Source organism: Dipodomys merriami, unplaced genomic scaffold (genome assembly GCF_024711535.1).
Source record: "Dipodomys merriami isolate MVZ:Mamm:240054 unplaced genomic scaffold, mDipMer1.0.p SCAF_1, whole genome shotgun sequence".
In the NCBI taxonomy this organism is placed as follows: Eukaryota; Metazoa; Chordata; class Mammalia; order Rodentia; family Heteromyidae; genus Dipodomys; species Dipodomys merriami.
This window is the reverse complement of record NW_027202270.1, coordinates 49,654,614-49,675,478: the sequence shown is the minus strand read 5'-3', so window position 1 is coordinate 49,675,478 and position 20,865 is coordinate 49,654,614. Positions and strand designations below refer to the sequence as shown.

Below are 20,865 nucleotides of genomic sequence, written 5' to 3'. Positions count from 1 at the left end.
ACATCTAGTTTATGTGCCTTTAGCTAGATGGCTTTGAAGGTTAAATAATAATAATAAAATCTGTTAAATGATTATTTTATCTCAGGTCTCTCATGTGATTTGTGCACAATAGCTCATTAAATCACCATAAAATCTCATGATGTTGATATTTCAAACTGACTTATCCAAGTTACAAAATTACTGATTTGAGGAGAAAAAAATAGCCTGTATAGTTCTGCAAGAAAAATTCTCTGAGCTTCTAACCCTACAAAATGAGAAGAGTCTTAGTTGATATTTGCTGACATGGAATTTGGATAAGTCAGTTATCTTATTGACAGCCTTGAATTGGGAAAGAAGTCATATAACCTAAGAAAATAATGATGTAGCTTTGCTGTTACTTTCATGTAGAACACAAAATGGATAATGATGGAAAAGAAAACAAATATAGATCCACATCAAATGTGTGTGTGTGTGTGTGTGTGTATGTGTTGGAGTTACTTAATCCAAAATGAATAATGATAGTATTGTTATTTAACAAGGCTTTCTTTCTCTACCTGGATCATATCATGCTTCTGAGGGGGTGGAGGGAGTGGATAAAGCACAAGGTCATCTCTATCTTCAGAATAATTACCTTGGAAATCATAATTAGCTTTTGAAGCCGTTTTCTATGATTTTGACCTTATAAGTTAGCTATAAGCTTGAGGAGAGACAAACTAATGAATGACAACAATTAAGGTAATGTTGTAGCAGACAAATCATCACTGACTTTTATGTCTATTGGATTTTTCTATTGCATGTCTGCAAACAAGTACATTGTGTATGTGAGTTCCTGACATGCACTTCCATTATAAATACTTCCTCCCAGGCCCAATTCTGGCCAGCAAAAGGTGAGGTTGATTAAGTGGCTGCAAAAGATTTCTGAAGTTCCTTAGGAAGAGGAGAGGAGGAGACAGTGTTTTGTGTGCTCTAGACCTTTCTGCATTGCAGTATAACACATGGTATTACTTTAGCCAACTTACAATAGAACGATGCCACACTCTGAGGGCAAAGCTGACACACTGAGTGTAGCAGATCACAGAGACATATTTACCCCTGGGCTCTTGATGGATGGCTCAGCTCTTGGACCCAAACAACCTCTGCACTGCTTGTTATGTTCAATAAGCATTCTACTTGACTAAAATACTTTCAGACAGCTTTTCTAGTTAGTTGCAGCTGATAAGGCCAAATAAGTAAGTACTTTCTAGTCAGTACAAAAACTTGGCCAGCCCAGAAGGTAGCATTATAACCAAATACTAACCACATATTTGAATGTCCTGTATCCAATAGAGACTAGAGAACTATGGATTTGATTACTAAATATATAGAATAAAATTCAAGCTAAATATAATCCTAGCCAATTTACAAAATACACAAAATTAATGTCTCTCTTAAAAGAAATAAAATGTTGGGTTAGTGTCTCCTTGCATCAATAGCTTTTACATTATTCCATTCCCAGAGGTGATCTCTGCCACATTTTTATTTATTTGTTTGTCTGTTCAGAGGACCTGATGAGGGGGGAAAGGAAATCAATCTTTTTATCCTGGTATAGCTAAGCATGGTAGCAACAGAAATTTTAGTTCCCTCTCTACTAACACTAATTTATTCTCCGATAGTAGTTTGTTACACTGCACCTTTTCATGGAAAAGTTTCAGGCTTTTCTGGGAATTATCCCGTTTTCTTGCAATATCCTAGAAATTTTTTTTGTCCAGTAAGCCACTCTGCCATGGGTGCTTGACAGAAATGTCAACATTGAGCAGCTCAGATGTGGCCCGCCTTCATCTTTCTTGCTCTATGATCTATGTGCAAAGGGAACAGAGCAACCTGAGTCTGCATTCTTGGCATACGGAATAAAATGGATATGCTAGTTTAGGGTACTGCTCTTGGTATTTTGCTAACATGTAGCCCTAGATTAGAAAAGCAAGGTTGATTCAAATTAGGATGCTTGTTTGCTCTTTGAAGAAGCGTAGCCCTGGCATGCGCTGTGGAGGATGAAACCAGGAACCCCTGCCAGCATTCTCAGGTGAGGAGGTTTGGAGGGAGTGCTCCTCCAACTTTGGCTGCTTTGATTCTTCCGCTCTTTTCTAAAGGCATACTGGCATTCGTTTGCATCTTTCTGTTCCTCATCTTCTAAATTCTTGTCTCATCTCCCCTCTTTACTTCTCCTTTGCTTCTTTCCCTCAAATACCTCAACGACCAGAGAGTGTGACTACAGGAGTATGTGGTATACTTTGACAATTTCCCAGTTCCTTTTCTAACTCCTTTTCTTCTTCGGTTAAGTTGGTTTACTAAGATAAGCTGAATATATCTTATTTGCTGGCTTCTAAAAGTAAAATTTAGACAAGTATGCTAATCCAAGGATGGTGTTAACTTAAATATAATAATCTGGTGTCATTCTCCTCTTAGCTCTAAATACAAATTATGTCCTATGGCAAATTAAACCAATAGCATTGTTTCAAATGGGTAATGTAAGTGATTCTAGCATCAGTAACTGATATTTAAAACACTATACACTTTGATTCACTTATGCAATGTTTATAAACCCAACTGTTCACCGATGGTCACCATGAATCTCTATCTACCATTTACTATGACCAAAACCATCAAATCTAAGTTATAAAATTGTATACAATCTATTAAAATCTTTGTATCCAGATGAACTCCAATCATTTCTCTGTTCTGTCACCAGAGAGATTATTATTAAAACCTGTCAATGTCTTTCAGTGACTTAAAGTCACTTTAGCACAATGGGAAGTACCTTCACCTCCCAACTGCGCCTCCCTTATTCTTCCTCTGACTTTGGTAACACAGAGCTATATGATGGTGAACAGTTTGGTTAGCCAAACCAATTTCTAATTTCTTTTTTTAATGTGTTTTTTATTGTGAGAATACTATACAGAGGAAGGGTTACAGTTACATAAGCAAGGGAATGAGTACATGTCTTCATATGCTAATTTTGAGTTTATATCTAGCAACATAGGCTTTTATCAAAATTAAAATTTTAAAGCCACACACGCATACACACATGTGATCATATATTGTAACTGGTATTATGTAGTTGGCGGTATAAGAGTTAGAGGTTTTAATAGTATTACTATTAATGACGTATATTATTGTTTATGAAATTAAAGTAATACTAGTAATAATACCCATCTACAAAGATTGAGTCTGGAAAAGTCCCAGCTTGTGGTGCCACCGGGAGATGATGAAGTCTTTAAACAGTAGAATGAATGTATGTCAGTGAAGGGAGTATAGGGCATACTGGAACCCTTGCTGATGTTTCTTAGTTTCTCACTGCCATGAGGTGAGTAGGCCTCCATATTGCCTCCTTCCATGACGTACTGTCCTGGCACAAGCCCAAAGCAACAGGCCAAGCAACCATGGACTGGAATCTCTAAAATAATGAGCCAAAAGAAAACTTTCCTCTTTGTAAGTAGATTATGTCAGGTACTTTTTTTACTATTACAGAAAACTAATATTGCATCAGCCAGACCCATGCATCCTCAGAAGTCAAGGATGTAAATGTACCATCATTCAATAAATGTTTGCACCCTCTACTTCATACCCACCTGCATGAAGAATATTACTCCTCTCATCTTTGCAGCACACAATTAACTAGAAAGTTTAAACTCATAAGAAAGTTGTCAATATCAAATAGCTAAAACATATCTATCTATCTAATTATAATTGCTTGCTCTTGCAATCCTCTTTTCTTCCTACTATTTAAAAAATCACCATCAGCTGGATGCCTCAGGCCTATAATCCTAGCTACGAAGGGGGCTGAGATCTGAGGATCATGGTTCAAAGCCAGCCCAGGCAGGAAAGCCGGTGAGACTCTTATCTCCAATAAATCACCAGAAAACCAAAAGTTGCACTGTGACTCAAGTGGAAGAGAACTAACCTTGAGCTGAAGAGCTCAGGGACAGCACCTAGGCCCAGCGTTCAAGCGCCACAACTGACCAAAAGAAAAAAGAGAAAAAAAAAAGAAAAAGAAAAATTACCCTCTTACTATGGGAGAAATCATATCTTATGGCTTCAGCTTCAAAACAGAGTTTATTTGCTTTAGTTTTCAATTCCTGCTACACATTGGAAAGAACAGTGATTTTGTGGGTAGCCTCACACTCTGAGATGTCATTCTCCAAGATGCAATCTATCTTAAAACAATTTCTGTCTTACTCATCTTCAAAAGTAGGCCGAGGTTTACAGTTTAACTGTACTGTAAAATTAGCATTTTAAAGCAGTTCTGAACTTTAGCATAAGTATTTCTTAGGCAATTTAGTAAAGATGCAACTTTCTAAAAGAAAACCTGGAGCAAGGCCTAGGGATCTGTATTTTTAATAAGTTCCTTAAATAAATTTGGTGCAAAGGATGCATGCACTACCATTTGAGAAAGAAAGCTTTGAGGTAAAATAATTGAAATTACTAGAAACACAATATGAGTACATTACATAATCAAGGATGAGATTCAGCATCAACCTACACAGTAACTATGAAAACAAGGAAGCACACAGGATCTCAAGGATTTTATTCTATTTTAAGGGAAGATGAAACCAAAACAATTCCTAAGATTGTGCATAAAAGACAGACTTATTCCAAGATCAAATTATAAGAGAAAAGCTTGTTTAGTCCATGCATGAGAGCTGCTTACCAGTATACTCAACAGGTACCCTAAATTTAATTGAGCAAATACACAGGTTTAATCAAATAAGTCTTATAATACTGGCTAAAATTAAACTCAGTAAGTTTCATTTAGGGGGTGCTAGATGATTCACAAACTGTTTTCAGATGACTAAGATGTATATCTAACTTAGGAAGATTCTCAAAATGATCAGCCTCACTTTGACAAGATCTTATTAGAATTTCAGTGATTTTAGAAATTTAGAGGAAATTTTTCATCCCTCAAAGGAGGAACTGGTAGCTTAAAAAGTCTGAAAGCTTTACCCAGCAAAAGTGACTGATAACAGCTATAGAATCTTGGTCAAATTTGCTTTAACTATATTTTGTTTAACCCATTACTATTTTTATAATTCTTGTTTTAAATGGTGTTACTAACACTTAAATTTTATAGCAATAAGTTCAGTTGTATAATTTTCAGTTATCCTAATAATTTAACTTTAAAGATTCCAATTCCCCCTGTGTTTTTTGGGGGGTGGGGGTCTGGTCGTGGGACCTTAACTCTGGGCCGGGGTACTGTCCCTCAGCTCTTCAGCTCAAGGGTAGCACTCTACCACTTGAGCCACAGCGCCACTTCCGGCTTTTTTTTCTGCTTATGTGGTGCTGAGGAATCGAACCCAGGGCTGAAACATGCAAGGCTAGTAGTGCTCTACCACTGAGCCACCTTCCCAGCCCTCCCTCTGTGTTTTAAAATGCTTTATTAAACATAGTTTCATTATTTTTAGGATTAGTTTGCTTCTAAAATTTACTACCTTTATTTTAGTTTTTGCAATTTCTGCTGATTTATTTTCTTCGTGTATATTTTATCTTCTTCTATGCTGACAACATGACATACCTGCTTCAGTTTTGTCATGCAATAGACTGTAAAACTCTGCCTCTTCAGCACTCTCCGGAGATCTTAAACTGATGCAAAACTGCTCACTGAAGAACTCACGGGCCTTGCATTGCCAGAGGTTCCTGACAATATTTGCAAAGTCTAACCTACTGCCACCTCTCTAGTCACATAATCTGCCCGGCTACTAGTTAGTTAATTGGCTTTAAGACTTAGGATCTTTATCCAAAAGATAAGTTAAAATGGCCACCTTAACAAGATAGCATGAAATAAACACCGGAATGCTGTCTAGGAAACTATACATGCATCCATTCCTCGTGGGTTCCTGTAATTCTCCTTGAAGCAAATTTGACTACCTTCATGGTAAGTCATATTAACTTACGATTTGGAATTTCTTTGGGTTGTATCAGATTCATGTCTGTTTGTACTCTAAAGCAATGCTGACCTCAGAAAAGTCAGAACTAAATGTGTATTCTAAAAGAAAACTTTATTAATACATAAGCTTTAACATATTTATCATATACACTTCTATTTAATTTTCTTTGGCCAGCCTCTTATTCCACAAGGATCTAAAAAAATACCAGTTTAAATCACTGTTTTATCAAAGAGAGATGTAATAAACTAGCGGCGGCTCACACTTTTAATCTTAGCGTACTAACAACTCAGAAGCTAAGATCTGAGGATTAAAGTTTTGCAGTTTGAATCCAGTCCTGGCTGGAGAAGTCTGTGAGACTCTAATCTCCAATTAACCAGCAAACAAAAAGCTGAAAGTGGAACTGTGGCTCAAGTGATAGAGCACTAGCCTTAAGAAAGAAAGCCCAAGGAAAGTGCCAGGCCCTGAGTTCAAGCCCAGGACTAGCATCTAGAGAAGGAGAGAAATAGAGAAGGAGAGAGAGGGAGATAATTCTCTTAAAAATGAGTTTATACTTCTTATACATAATCAATTTCTAAAGTGCTATCCTTAATTTGTGATACTATTAAATATTGGAATTAGAAATATGATATCCTAAAACTAGATAGGATAATTTTGGCCATCTTATTTCACATTGCTGTGAGTCTTAAAATTTAGCAGAAGAATCACCTTAAGGACTTATTGTTAAAAAATGTCTTTCCTGGCTCCACCCCAAAGTCACTTTGTAGTAGATATGAGCGAGGCCTAGTTTTGTATTTCTAACAAGCACAAAACTGATGCACAGGCTGCTAGCTCAGAACCACACTTGACAGTGACTAGCTTATAGAACCTGTGGTTTTGTTGCATTAGTGGAACATTTTAAGAGGAAAAAAGACAGAAAAATGAAAGTAGTAGGGGGCTATCAGGCAGGGAGGTTAAGGGATGAGGGAGGTTATGACCGAAATGTTATGTACATATATATATATATATATATATATATATATATATCAACATAAACCCCATTACTTTGTACAATTTATATGTACCAATAAAACTTTTCAAATTTTATTCCTCTAAAGTTAGAAACATATACATCAATAATGTGGCTTTCATTTCATTGATGTCTCAAATGTGACAATCATAGCTTCCTCTGTCTCAGCTATTCATGTACTTAATGTCCTGTGATATGATTGCTCTGAACCTGGAACCTTGAAATGATTTATGGCAGCAGCCCACAATAGCTTTCCATCTCCCTGCCTTCAGCTTGACTCCATGTAGCCTACTTTCACCCCATCAGTCAAAGCAATCTTGAGAGGACAGAAATGATCATCATACCATTCTGCACAGAAGCCTCCAATTGCTACCTAGAGAAAAAAAGTCAAAACCTCCTACAGTTGCTTATGAAATGTCTTCTAACTGTCTTCGGCATCTAGAAGCAAACACAGATTCTTTCCTGTTCCTGGAACACTTCTACAGTGTTCTGAATGACCAGCTCTCTTATCTCCTTTAAGTACTGAGCCAAATTTACCTTTCCCCCCCTGGCCACTGTCTCCCTATATAACTCAGTCTGGCCTGTTGGAGCCTGATCCCCCTACTTCTCCCTCAGAATTTGTCTTTCTAAACAAACATGCTCATACTTGCTCTCCAATTGCTTAACTTGCTCTCCAGCCTCCAAGGCACTAATAGCCTTCTTAGGTTCTAAAGACCTAACTTGCAGTACTTATTGCTCAGTTTTTCCTCAAGAAAATGCTGAAATATCCAATAAATAAGGAATGGCTAAGAAAATAGGTGATTTATTTTTGTATTATGCAGCTATTGGGATGATAAACACAAAGGACTCAATGTAACAACAACAAAGCCAAATGCCCTATAGGCACAGTATGTTCTAATTATGTAGTCTATTTAATCTAGATCAAAATACATATGCTAAAGTCCTGTTTACCTCAAAGATAATTATATAGTTACTCTAAGCCTACTGGATTCTCTTTACAATAAAATTATCAGAAATGAAAGTCTTACTCAAAGTATTTCCTACTTCAAAATATCTTAGAAACACATTAATGATGTAATAGAGAATGTTGCTACATTCCAGGTACTGGATAGTTTAGTTAATATTCACAATAACCATATAAGATTAAAAGCAATTGTTATTCTGCAAATAAAAACAAAATTAACAGGTTCAGAGAAGATAAACAACTTGTCCAAAGCCACATGATTAGTAAATTTTGCTGTCAGTGGCTTTTTCTTTGGAAAAAGTAACCAAAGTTTCTCTGAAAGTATTTTACAAATTTGTTTCTGTCACTTCATTTAAAAAATTCTATGGCCAGGCTCTGTAATCCTACTCAGTAAACTCATGCCTGTAATCCTACTCTAGAAGCTTAGATCTGAGGGTCACAGTTCAAAGCCAGCCTGGGCAGAAAAGTCCATGAGACTCTTATCTCCAATAAACTACTCAGGAAAATCTGGAAGTGGCACTGTGGCTCAAGTGGTAGCGTGCTAGCCTTGAGCACAAAGAAGCTCAGGCCCAAATTTCAAACCCCAGGACCAGAAAAAAAAATCTATGTATGCCACATGCTGGTGGCTTACTGGTGGTTCATACTTGTAATGCTAGCTACTTGGGAGTACAAAAGTCTATGAGACATTTATATCCAGTTATCCACCAAAAAGCTAATAGTGGAACTGTGACTCAAGTGACAGAGCACTAGCCTGAGCAAAAAAGCTCAGGGACAGCACAATTTCCAAGCCCCAAGTTCAAGCACCAGGACCAGCAAAATAAATAAATAAGTAAATAAATAAACAAACCCTCTCTATATACAATAAGAAAGGGATCTATTTGCCATTCTTTGAAAATTCCTGATGTTTGCCTTTGATACTCAAAAATGTTGCCTCTGCCTGAAGTATAATTCAACAATACTGATCTGTTAGATCCCAAGTACACTTCAAATTTCATCACATGCCTGTTTCAGACTAGACATGACTTTACATTCCTCTCAACTCCAAAATCATACATATATTGCCTTTCAAATTCATGCTATATGGCTGGGAAGGTGGCTCAGTGATAGAGTGCTTGCCTTACATGCATGAGGCCCTGGATTCAATTCCTCAGCACTACATAAGCAGAAGAAGCCGAAGTGGCAATGCGGTTCAAGTGGTAGAGCGCTAGCCTTGAGCAGAAGAGCTGAGGGACAGCACCCAGACCCAGAGTACAGGCTCCACGACCAACAAATAAATAAACAAATAAAATAAAAATAAAAAATTCATGCTATATTTATAATATTGTTTTCTGTTGTTATTGAAGAGGTGCCAGATTATGTCTACAATTTCTACTAAATTCTCTCAGGTTCGGATTTGACTACCACAGTAAAAAGAACATTATTAAATATCTGTTGAATAAATTACTTAAACTCTCCCCCTGTTCTGTTGAGTGAGGTAGCCATTGGCCACACATTGGAAGTAAGTATTTGAAATGTAGCTAAGTGTCAAATTTTGAAATAATATTTAGGGCATATTATCTTAAAGAAAATATGTCATTCATAAAATTAATTTTCCTTGTTTCTTTTTCTAATTTTGATGTTAGCATCTGGAACATTTAAAAGCACATATCTGGGTGTCATGTTCCTATTGGATCGTACTTTGCCTCCTGTATGTTTTCTGCTTACTCCATTACCCTCCTAAGAAGTGACCAAACCCATAGACCCATGAACGATTCAGGAGAGGGCAATTCCCTGTTCCAAGATGTTCTAGAATGGAGGGAGCTCCTTCTGTACTCCAGAGATCCAAATCTATCTTACTTCCTTTAGATAGTTGCTTTTGAATTTGGGAGGTAGACTTTAGATGAGGATGGATATTACCTTGAAAGAGATGTTTTACCCTATGATTGCCATGGAGTACGAGGAACTACATTTAAATCTGAATAGAACAAGGTTACAGGAAGTTTTCTGTTTTGAAGGAAATTGGCAACATGGCAAACAGAAAGCAAGCAACAGTCTCACTTGCCCTGAATCCTTAGTCCCATCAGCCATACCAAGTTGCCCTCAGCCACATTTATTCTGCTGCTTGCTGGTACCTTGCGCTTTAGGCAGTTTCCAGGCAAACACAGACTGTTTACTGACTGTAATCAGAATGACAGCACACTGTTTTCACAACTGAGTGTTCAGAGTCGATTGCCTTTTTCTCTTGGCAACCTGAGGGAAATAGAAACCAGAATCTTGATGTACAACTTCAAAATGAAGGTGTTGACTATCCCACATGCTATCCTCGACTCATTGGAGGTTTAAGATACAAGGATTTGAATTTATCTAGTATGGAGCAGAGAAAGTTTTTAATCACTGCTTGCAGGACACTGCAACTGGCAAACTGCGTTGGACCACAGGATGATTTAGGAGGTTCTGAATTTCATTTGGACTGTGATTCATTATTGTCAAAAACCCACTTCAGCAGGCCCTGTTGTTTCATGTCTGTAATCCTAGCTACTCAAGAGTCTGAGACCTGTAGGTTATGATTCAAGGCCACACCAGGCTGGAAAGTCTTTGAGACTCTTTATCTCCAATAACTTCCAAAAGAGTAAAAACTAGAGCTGTGGCTCAAGTGATAGAGTACTAGCCTTAAGCACAAAAGCTCATGGACAGTGTCCAGGCCCTGAGTTCAAGCTCCAAGAATAGCACAAAACCCAAACAAAAACAAAAACAAAGAAATACACTGCATTAGAAGGCCTTCTCTAAACTGTAAGCCCTGAGTCTAGATGGTTATGGTATTGAATTTAGGAAATCTCAAGATGTCCTGCAGAAGACAGTGAATGAATTAGAAAAACATGTCCCTATCTTTGTCCTATGCTCTTTAAACATAAGATTTAACAGAAATAAGTCAGAGGTGTTAAGGATAGGGATAGAGGGGGAGAAAGAGGAAGAAAGAGAGATGAAAGAAACAAAAAGAGAAATACAATTCAGGCGAACTGTATTCTGTCACTTGCTGTGATATATTGAGTAAGAACTTAAGACTTCAAATGTTTAGGGTCCATTGCTACAGCAAAGAAGGAAGCTGATGGTAACTTATGGGTACCTTTGAAAAGTCTTTACATCTCTAGTTCAGCATCCAAATTTTGGGGCTCTACATGGTATAACATTTATCCCTTCTGAGAGCAAAGGGTCTGACCATATAGCAATCCCCTGTGATCAGAACAAGAGCCATTGACATTATGTGCTGGTGATGAAACAGAGGCAGGAGGGTGATGGCTATTTCTAGAAGACTGTAGTGAGTTGGACCCTTTCATAGATCCTCTCTTGCTCAAATGTAAACTGTTTGTAAGGAGGAAATGCTATGAATGCCTTGTGGAGAGTAGACATTGCAGTTTAGCTGCTGAGAACTATTGTTGAACCCCATTCTGGCCACAGATACTCAATTCTGTGAACATGACTTCTTCACGAAATGGTAAGATCAAAACTTTCTTCATTTGAGAAACTACAAATGGAAGGGTTTTGTTAAACCCCCTAAACCTTTGTCTGGTTTGCAATGAAATGGAACCAATCCTATGGTTAAATCTCCTTAAAAATAAGGTTTTAGATTTTATTTAAAGGAATAGCCCTGTGCAAATAGCGATTGTACTCCTTATCTTACCTATGTAACCGTAACCTCTCTGTACGTCACCTTTACAGTAAAATTTAAATTAGAAAGAAATGTCTTTGCTGAGATCTGAATTCAGGACCCAGAGAGTCTGAGTTATTTTCACAGACATTGAGCACATCACTGGCACCAAAATAGAGCAAGGGACTGTGTGCGCTGCCCTGATTTAGGTGTAGATGATGCCACTTACTGCAGCGGAGAGCACCAAGCTGACGGTCTCTGTACATAAAGGCAGGAAGGATGTCACTCAGTGCTCAATCCTTTTGAGCCAAAGGAGATCCAGAAGACCACAGGTAAGGGAACTTACGTGGAATGCAAATATCTTTTTCTCAACAGGATTTCAATGACCAAAGAGCACTCATAAGAGAAAGAAGGGTCTTGTGAGACTGGTATGGCTCATTTGCCTTCACTTTTCCAAGGAGAGAGGATCTAGTAAGCAAGAAGCTGGCTTGAGAGGGCAGTGATCCTGAGGAGAACCCTAAAAAGAGCGAAAGGGAAACAAGGCTAGGGGCCCAGGTGCTTTACCAAGCTTTAGGTGTCTCCTCAGGTCATGGGTGACTCTGGTTGCTGATAAATGTATTTGTGCAAATCTGGACACTGAATTCACTCATTCTTCAAGTGACTACCAGCCCCTCTTTCACTAATGGAAAATCAAAGGAGGAGGCAACAATGCCTGATAAGAAAGCTACTCCATACCCTGCTCATGTAACTGTAACCCCTCTGTGCGGTATTGTCACAATAAAAAACGTATTTAAAAATAACAGGCTCTTTTAGAGCTCTCTCTGGGTTATAGAAAAATTAATTGGAAATTATAGAGAGCTTCCATCTCTAGTACTTCTTTATGTTTTAAACATTTAGTCTTCAAATTATTTACCTAAAAAGAAATTAAAAGCAAAAGAAGATGTTTTGTTATGCACAAAACTCCCCAAATTTCACTTTCTTGAGAGATGTGGATTGTTGAACAAAGTGTTTATTTTCTGATTAAATTGAGCTCCCAGAGTTTTCTGAAACCTCACACCACTGCAGGGCATTTAATTGGGTATTTACAAAGAGATGTGTTTTACAATGACTCAGACTCGTTAGATTTATAAAACTTAATCTTTTAAATGCCTGATCTGGTTCAGTAATGTTCTGGAGGTGTGTTAATATGCACAAAAAACCTGCATCATGGCTTGGATATGCTCAGCCACTTTTCCTTGAAGCCTCAGTATTGTCCTCTCTTTTTCAAAATATACTAAAGGCTTTCCCCTAAAGGAACTGTTAGTTCTTGTCAACATGCAGGTGTGGTGGGGAGAAGTTGGTATGTCAACAATAAATTATTTCCTCTAATTAAGTATTTGCAGTTGATCTTTTGAGCCTTCAACCTTATTATTATTTTACTATTTAGTAATTATATTTTCATGTGGACAGCCAAAATAGTTTATGTAACTTTTAAGAGAAAGTGATCTAGTCTAAGTATGCAAATTCAGGCACTGTGTCACAGACCACTGTGATGTGCCTTGAACTCGGTATTATATTCCTCTTGCTTACTGTAGCAGCACCAGCAACCTGCTTCAAAAGACAGAACATCTCGTCATGAGATTTAACGTGTCTTTTTTATACAGTGATCATTTTCCTGACCAGGAAAATATAAGAGATAGTGAAGAAGGCCATGTTAAACAGAACTATTGATTGGTAATATCACTTTAGGATATAATCTGCCTTAAAGAACTAGTAGAATGTTTTATTAGAGGCTGCCATGGTCTCTTCCTAGACTGTGGAAAGGATTGTGAGAAACCAACCATGGAAATCAGCCAAGGTGTTAAGCAAGAAATGTCCCCTTACAGAGCTGAAAAAGCTGACTCACCTTAACAGTGGAATTCCTCTTAAGAAATGCAGTTAATTATTAATTCCACTTAGCTATGGGGTTAATTCATTTCCTTCTCAGAAATATTATTCTCTGAAATACATTTTAAAACACATTTTGGGTTTTTAAAACTTTGTTGGCTTACAAAGCCTGCCTTTCCTCTGTGTCTTCTAAGGATTTCAATTTCAGTTTTGAAAATCAAAATGTTTTGTATCCTCCAGGATGGTCTCGATAGTCAGAGTCACTTTCTACAGCCTTGCCCTTAGTTGATAATATAAGACAACCACTTACACAGAATAAAGAGTACAATAGGTCTCTGATGGTACAAGTTAAACTTTATTGATGCCACTGTCCATGCTGGGTTTTGTGGTTACTGTGCAAAACATATCACAACCAACACTTAGTGAACTCTCAAAACGAATTACAGAGCCGGGCGCCAGTGGCTCATGCCTGTAATCCTAGCTACTCAGGAGGCAGAGATCTGAGGATCGAGGTTCAAAGCCAGCCTGGACATTGGAAAGTTCGTGAGACTCTTATCTCCAATAAACCACTAGAAAACCGGAAGTGGCACTGTGGCTCAAGCAGTAGAGCGCTCTCTTTGAGCTGAAGAGCTGAAGGACAGTGCCCAGGCCCAGAGTTCAAGCCCCATGACTGACAAAAAAAAAAAAGAATTTCAGGTCAGAGGGAACAAGATCCCAACATCACAGGCACAAAACTAGGGAAGTAGAAAAGAATCTATGATGCCAGTCAGTGCTATGGTGATGTCAATTTTAGCAGAGAAAACAGAAAACAGGAAGTAAGGCATCATGGGCTATTCAAAGATTTAAAACCAAAGAGATGGAGAAATGGTGGGCATAGGTTGAGGCTAGAGCAAGGAAGAAGAAATCTGATTATCATCAGTTTGGCTGTGGCTTTAACTATGGTAAGAGGATTTCTTCTCTACAAGGTTTATTTTCCTTGATTGACAAAAACACTAGTTGGGGTGGTAAAGGAAATAACAAGAAACTGACCATCCCTTGGCTAGATGCTGCTTGTTCTGGTACCAGTACTATACACTGAAATAAATGACAATGTTTAACAAGACTTCCAGACTCTTCAGCTTCCTCAAAGAAAGCATTTGTCTCAACAATCTCCTGGGCCTATGAGAGAGCGCCCCCTTTTTAAGAAAGAACTTCCACGTAATGGCTGACCCTTCATTCTCAACTTGAATAACTTCATTTCTCTACATAGAAGTTTGGGATTTTTTTCTTTCTAGAGCATGTTGCTGTTGTTTTTAACTGTGACCCTGGACAATGAATTCAGGGCTTCATACTTGTTAAGCAGTTGCTCTACCACTTCAGCTATGCCACAGAGTTTATTCTTTAAGGCTATTTCCAACTATAAGTGCCATAAAAAGAAAGTTCCCAGAATGTTTTGGAACATATTTGCTTAGGTAGAACGAAAATAACTTTACAAAAGTAAATGTCACAGCAGAAGAATCAAGGAGACAGAGAAACTCAGAAACAGGTGACTAGTTCTCAAATAGAGTTGAAGTCCAAGAAATATTTCCTACTAAACCTTATCCAATTATATATTGATGTTCTAGTCCACAAGAACAATGTCACTTCCTAGTGGTAAGAATTGTGATTTAGTGAATTATTCTAGTTCAAACTTCTTGAGGGAAAAAAGTTACAAAATGTTCTGTACAACTCAATAATAAAGTATAGTCTATCAGGAAATTAAAATTCCCCAAAGGGAACTTCTTGGCAGCAAATGGACAAAGTTATTTAAGGAGATACTTCCCATCTTTGAATCCACCCATTTAATAAAACAATATTAAACCACTCTTAAATAATTCAGGGGCTATCATTTCTCTTACTTTGCTTCAGCAGAGCTTAATCACAAAAGAACTTCCTCAGAAAGAATGAAAGCCTAATTCAATTATTACAAAAATAACCCCAGACTTTGAAAAGGTTCACTGAATTTAATCTCTGAAAAGTCCCTCTTTAGATGACCACTGCCTAGCACAGGATTTTAAACAGTATCTGAATTGTTCCAATCTGTTCATATATTACTTTACAATTGTTCTTTTTAAAATATATTTTTGGGAAAAAAAACCTTTTTAAAAATTCTTTCCATAGGTTCTTTATCACTTCAAATGCAGAGAAGACAAAAACAGGTTAGAAACAATTCAAACTTTTATTTCATTAAATAGGTATTCACATTGACTTTAAAGACTGTGGCTAATTATATATCTAGATGTAGCTTCATATTTCATATAATCAAAGAACTAGGGCCTGTCAGTCAGCTAGTAGAAAAAAGTATACCTTTTCTAGAAATAAAGATTTTTATTTATTGCTATATTAAACAAATGAAGATTAGCACTATTCCATTCGAAATGGGTGTCTATAACTTGTGATAGCACATTCATATGCAACTAAAGAGTGTGATAACTTCAGTTCAGAGTGAAAAATATTATCAGGTAGAGCTCAACTACAAAAATAGCCTCCAGACCAAATGTAAAAGTGCAAACTTGCAAGACAAAGCAGCAGCGTGATTGGCTGCTTTCCTTCCCAAATTCTATGATTATCTCCAAGGACAATCTGTCATTACAGGCACCAGTGGGCTCATGCCTGTAATTCTAGCTCCTCTGGGAGGATGAGATCTGGGATCACTGTTTGAAACCAGCCCAGGGAAGGAAAGTCAGTGAGACTCTTATTCTAATTACCCACCAAAAAGTCCCAAGTGGAGATATGAGCAAAGGAACAGTGTTCATGCCCTGAATTCAAGCTCTAGTACCAGAAAAAAAAATCTGTCTCAGAAGTTGTTTCTTTGGCTCTAGATCAGCAATATATAATGTGACATCTGAAAGTGTTCCATGAAAATGATTTATGGGATAAAAAGGAAGTTGAAATCATTTTAAATGAAAATGAATCTAAACAAAAGAATAGGTCCTGAAAGTACAGAAAGGAACTGTTAATATTCTTAAGTGATATGTAAGGACTAGTAGGGTAAAGAATCCTGCTTGCTGCTATCCTAGTTGATAGTAAAACAACTATGAACATTAAGGTAAAATGAATAATATATGTTTACATGACAAATGAAACATTATTTCCCAGCCTCAAGTGAGTTCACAATGTTTTTATACATGAATGGTTGTAGGAATAAGCTAGCCTGCACAGCCACTCATGTGAAGAAATTTCACTATCTGGGTCCCACATTGATCCATTGGTGGGAAAAAAAACATGCTTTTTCCTGCTTATAGGTATAGATGCCTTCCATTAGCGTCGACCCTAAAAATGAAGACTCACAACAGCTGCCATGTCCTAGAGCCAGGACAGCAACTATTACCCTGGCACAAGCCTAGTCTAATTGAGGAATTTTACCCTGGAAATTTTAAGCTGCCCAAGCTCTGAGCCATCTCCGATCTGTGTAATCATGAGTCCATCAAGTCATCCAGGCTGCCATGAAGATGAAGCTGACAGGTCATTTATGTGAGTCAGTTTAAAGAGGCCAAGGGTGGTTGAAGGGAAGGATCAGGAGGCCTGGGGTGGTAAAAGGTTTCATTGGTCTAGCTTCCAAAGATCCCAGTAGCACACAGCTGTCAGGAGCACGAAGCTGCCCTTGGAGAAAACCTCTGGAGAGAAGCTGGGATTTTTCAGTCTGCCAGCAAGTTCATCGGGCACAATTTGCCTTCCTACCTTTTACTGTACCATTAAAGGATTTAAGCGGTGGACAGTTTTGTGCGCCAATCACCTAGCCAAGCTATATCTGGGCTTCATCCTTTGTAATCTGGAGGTCATGGTAGAAATCATTGATTATTGAAATCTGATTTTTTTATTAAAGATAGATTGCCTCTGAATCTTCCCAGAGGCTTGTTCTTAAGGAATATTTTATTAACACAAGCTTAGCTTCTATTTTGCTAAAAAGAAAGAAACTTTAGGAATAGTTTGCATATTAATATCAATGAGCAGAAAAAGAGATGTCTTCTAGAAGACTTTATGAGAGTTCAATGAACTCTCTAGAAAGTGCCCAGAATGTTGCTACTAATTGGCATTATTATAGGGTACACATTTGTTGTGCTATTGTGTAGCCAGAACCAACTTCCAGGATGAAAAGTGACTCACGGAATTTTCTTGATGGTTTCATTCTATCCTTTCTGTTGTGGTACAGGATATTTTGTCACTGGCACTAAAAATGATAGTGATATCTGTTCCTTACAGTGGACATTTGGGACCACAGCTAGAGGAAGGAGACAATAATGACATCTCTGGATCTGTGCTAAGCAATAAAAAGACATGATTATGTTTCTCTCCACAATCTTGTCAGTAAGCATTGTCATTCCCATTTTATGGATGAGAGATCAAGAGAGGTTAAATGTGTATTGAAAATGAGTAGAGCTCAGATTCAACCTGCCAGGCTCTTCCACTTAACCACTTCTCCATATGGCTCCTTACTTGTTTCTACCCTAGAAAGCCAAAGACCATTGAATATCTCCTCTGTTAGCAAGTCTAGTCTACCACTGAATGTGAGATACAAAGTAGTGAGAGCCAAAGATTCATAGGATTATAGTTAAGCTGGAGAAAATTTAGATTCATCTGAATGACAGAATTTTAGAAGTGAAATGTCCACATATGTCTTTGATTCTAGTTTCTTATCAAATTCACAGATCAGAGAAACATTTAGAGTCATTTTTGAGGCTACTGGACTCATTAGTGGTAAAACTTGAACCAGAGCTCCAGACTTCCAGCGCAGAGATCAATACATTTGTCTCTGCTACATGAACAATGTATAATGTTCTTGACCTCACACATCACCATTGGTTTCTTGTAAAGAATAAAACACTCAAAATTGCTTTATGTGTAATTTCATCAAAAGGCAATTTTTTTTGTACTGGGACTGGGAAGTCAGGGTCAGGGCACTCTCCTGTAGCTTTTTTGCTCAGGGCTGGTGCTTTACCTCTTGAGCCACAGCTCCACTTGGTTTCTACACATTTTCAAAAGATACACTTTGTGAGGTGAAGAGTTCAGTGTATTTGCTTTTCGGGTCATGACTACTAAGAAATGGCTGCAAACAACAACAAAAAGGTAACATTCAGGACCAAAATACAAACACCCATTCATAAATATAAACCAGATCAATCAACTAGCTCTGGTGCTTACACAGAACAAAGTTACTCATATCCAGTCACCTGTAGAGACTCATGTTGTTTACAGTGCAATACACTCAAGCCAATTAACATTTATTCCTAAGAACCCTTTGCCAGGAAGCAGTTTTCTTTGTATCCTATAGTTGGAGTTCTTCTAAAATTTCTGAGACAACCACTATTTTGAAATGTCTTAGGAGGAGTATTATTGCTACTTTATGTTAATGACTAAGTGAGATGTCATTTTCTAAACCACAGCATTGGAAATTATATTGAGACACCTCAAGTTCTATTTCTGACATGGTTTCTGCTGGCTGGTACTGAGTAGAAACCCAGGCTGGAATAACAAATCCGTATTTCATATAGGAAGCACACCACAGAGAATGTGATTTTAAAAAAGATTCTATGCAAATTCCTGCAAACACTAATGCCTTGTCTTTGTCCCCAGGAGTGACATTGCTCTACCTGTTGTGTAGACATACCTAAAAATCTTTATGATTAAAAAATTCTCTTTCAATGAATAATACCCACAGATTTTCTAGTAATAATTTTCTACTCTTAAGTATGTGACTACTAACTGACTGAAACATGATTATGCTATACAATATTTTAAGGGCAACCTCAGAAAAGACAAACCACAGATAAAGTAAATAATTTTCTTTTGGGCTCAAGTGGCTCTTTTTGATAAGGATAATACTAATAATTACAAAATCAGTAAATACACACAAAAAAAAAACAAAGGAAAAACTGTCAAGCTTGTGGGAAAATTCAAGGATATACAACACCATTAAGTCAATGAATTAAAAGACAAACATTTAATATACAATTGGCATATTAAAAGATAAAGCAGTAACACCTTTGTGGAACATGTAAAAATTATATTAATATTGGAGGACTAGACATATTTTCATTGTTACTATTGGTGGTCTCCCTCTTTTCTGCAAAAAGAGATTTTTGAGAGAAAAAAAATGATGTGTTTTAAAGAACCAAACACCTTGTATTGTCATCACTGCCTGTTTGCATGGCCTCTCCAAAGCTTTTAAATAAAAGAGGAAAGCACAGAAGGGCAGTTTCAATTTCACCATACATTTATGTGTAACAGATACTGGGTACGCTGGACAATTAAGTAGGTGGGGTACAGATATGAAATCCATTAGGTCAGCTTTAAGTATAATAAAACATATTTTCTCTGAGTACAAAGAATCATAAGCTTCTGCATGTTTCAATACACAAGATCATTAATGTCTAGTCTGTATTGTAAGTCACCATTTCCAGACTGTGGCTCTGTTTCCTTTGAAAGATAAAGGAATAGTAAGCAGTTTACACATCAAATGATGCTTTTGCTTGTTGTCATTTACATTTAAACATTAAGTTAAAAATAGCAGCATGAAGATGATTTTACAATGAGAAAAAAATAGACCTAGCGATTAGATTCTCTGGTGAACATATTAAATGTTTTGTCAGCTTACCTGATACAGAGCCTTAGGAATCACAGCATAACAAAGCCTGGCATCCAAGATGTTAGAATATAACGTGTCTCTCCTGCAGTTCTTCAAGATTTTTGGCTACAGAGGTTTGCAAATTAATTACAATGTTTTTCCCTTGCTTTCTCTGTGCCAAAGAAAACAAAGAGACCTTTCCAGAATCCTCTCTGCTTTTGCCTCCGCTTCCTGTTCTGAGATTCACTCTATGGTACTCAACATATATCAGAAAACAGCCCTAGGGGAAAAAAGGGGAAGGAAAAAAAAGGGGGGGGGGGCTGGTAGCACTCGACGTGGTACTGCCACCTACTGGCAGACATATGTAATTGAACAGAAGACAAAACGTTCCCATTATCCTCTATCATAGGGAAGATGGTGAATTTGAGTGGAAATATCAGTGATCATGTCAATGTCTCTAAGGTGACCGCACTGGGGTGAAAGAGAGTAGAAGTTACCTGGACAAATGAAATGTAACCTGTCTCCACATGTGAGTGTGTGTAGTGAAAGCACAAACTTTGAACACACAGTTATTAAGCCTAAAGTTTACTTTTTCTGTATTTGGGATTATTTTTTATATTTGGAATTATGTACAATATTTAAATTAATTTATTCTCATACAAAAGATTATGTTCTATTTGTATATAGAATTTTGTATGGTTTATCCTTGCCCTGGACTTCTTAAAACATTTTCTTTTCATGGGATGAATGATTTCCAAAATGAGTAACTTGACTCTTGGGAGAACAGTGTAATACACTTATGTGTAATACAAATATGTGTGTATCTATATAAATATATATGTGTTTATGGATATATGTGTGGGATAGTTTTTAATGTATTTTGGTCAACCATTTATATAAGACATGAACTGGAGAAGTATTTTG

General features: G+C 37.2%; 1 protein-coding gene across 6 annotated transcripts in view; it reads right to left on the bottom strand.

Annotated features, from left to right (window-relative positions):
- Window positions 1–20,190, bottom strand: part of LOC138826555 (sodium channel protein type 3 subunit alpha) — a 115,732-nt gene extending 95,542 nt beyond the window's left edge. For all 6 annotated transcript variants that reach the window (XM_070021818.1, XM_070021819.1, XM_070021833.1 and 3 more), the window contains exon 1: window positions 19,972–20,190. The gene's annotated coding sequence lies outside the window, so the exon portion shown is untranslated. The remainder of the gene's footprint in view (window positions 1–19,971) is intronic.
- Window positions 20,191–20,865: the final 675 nt, after the last annotated feature.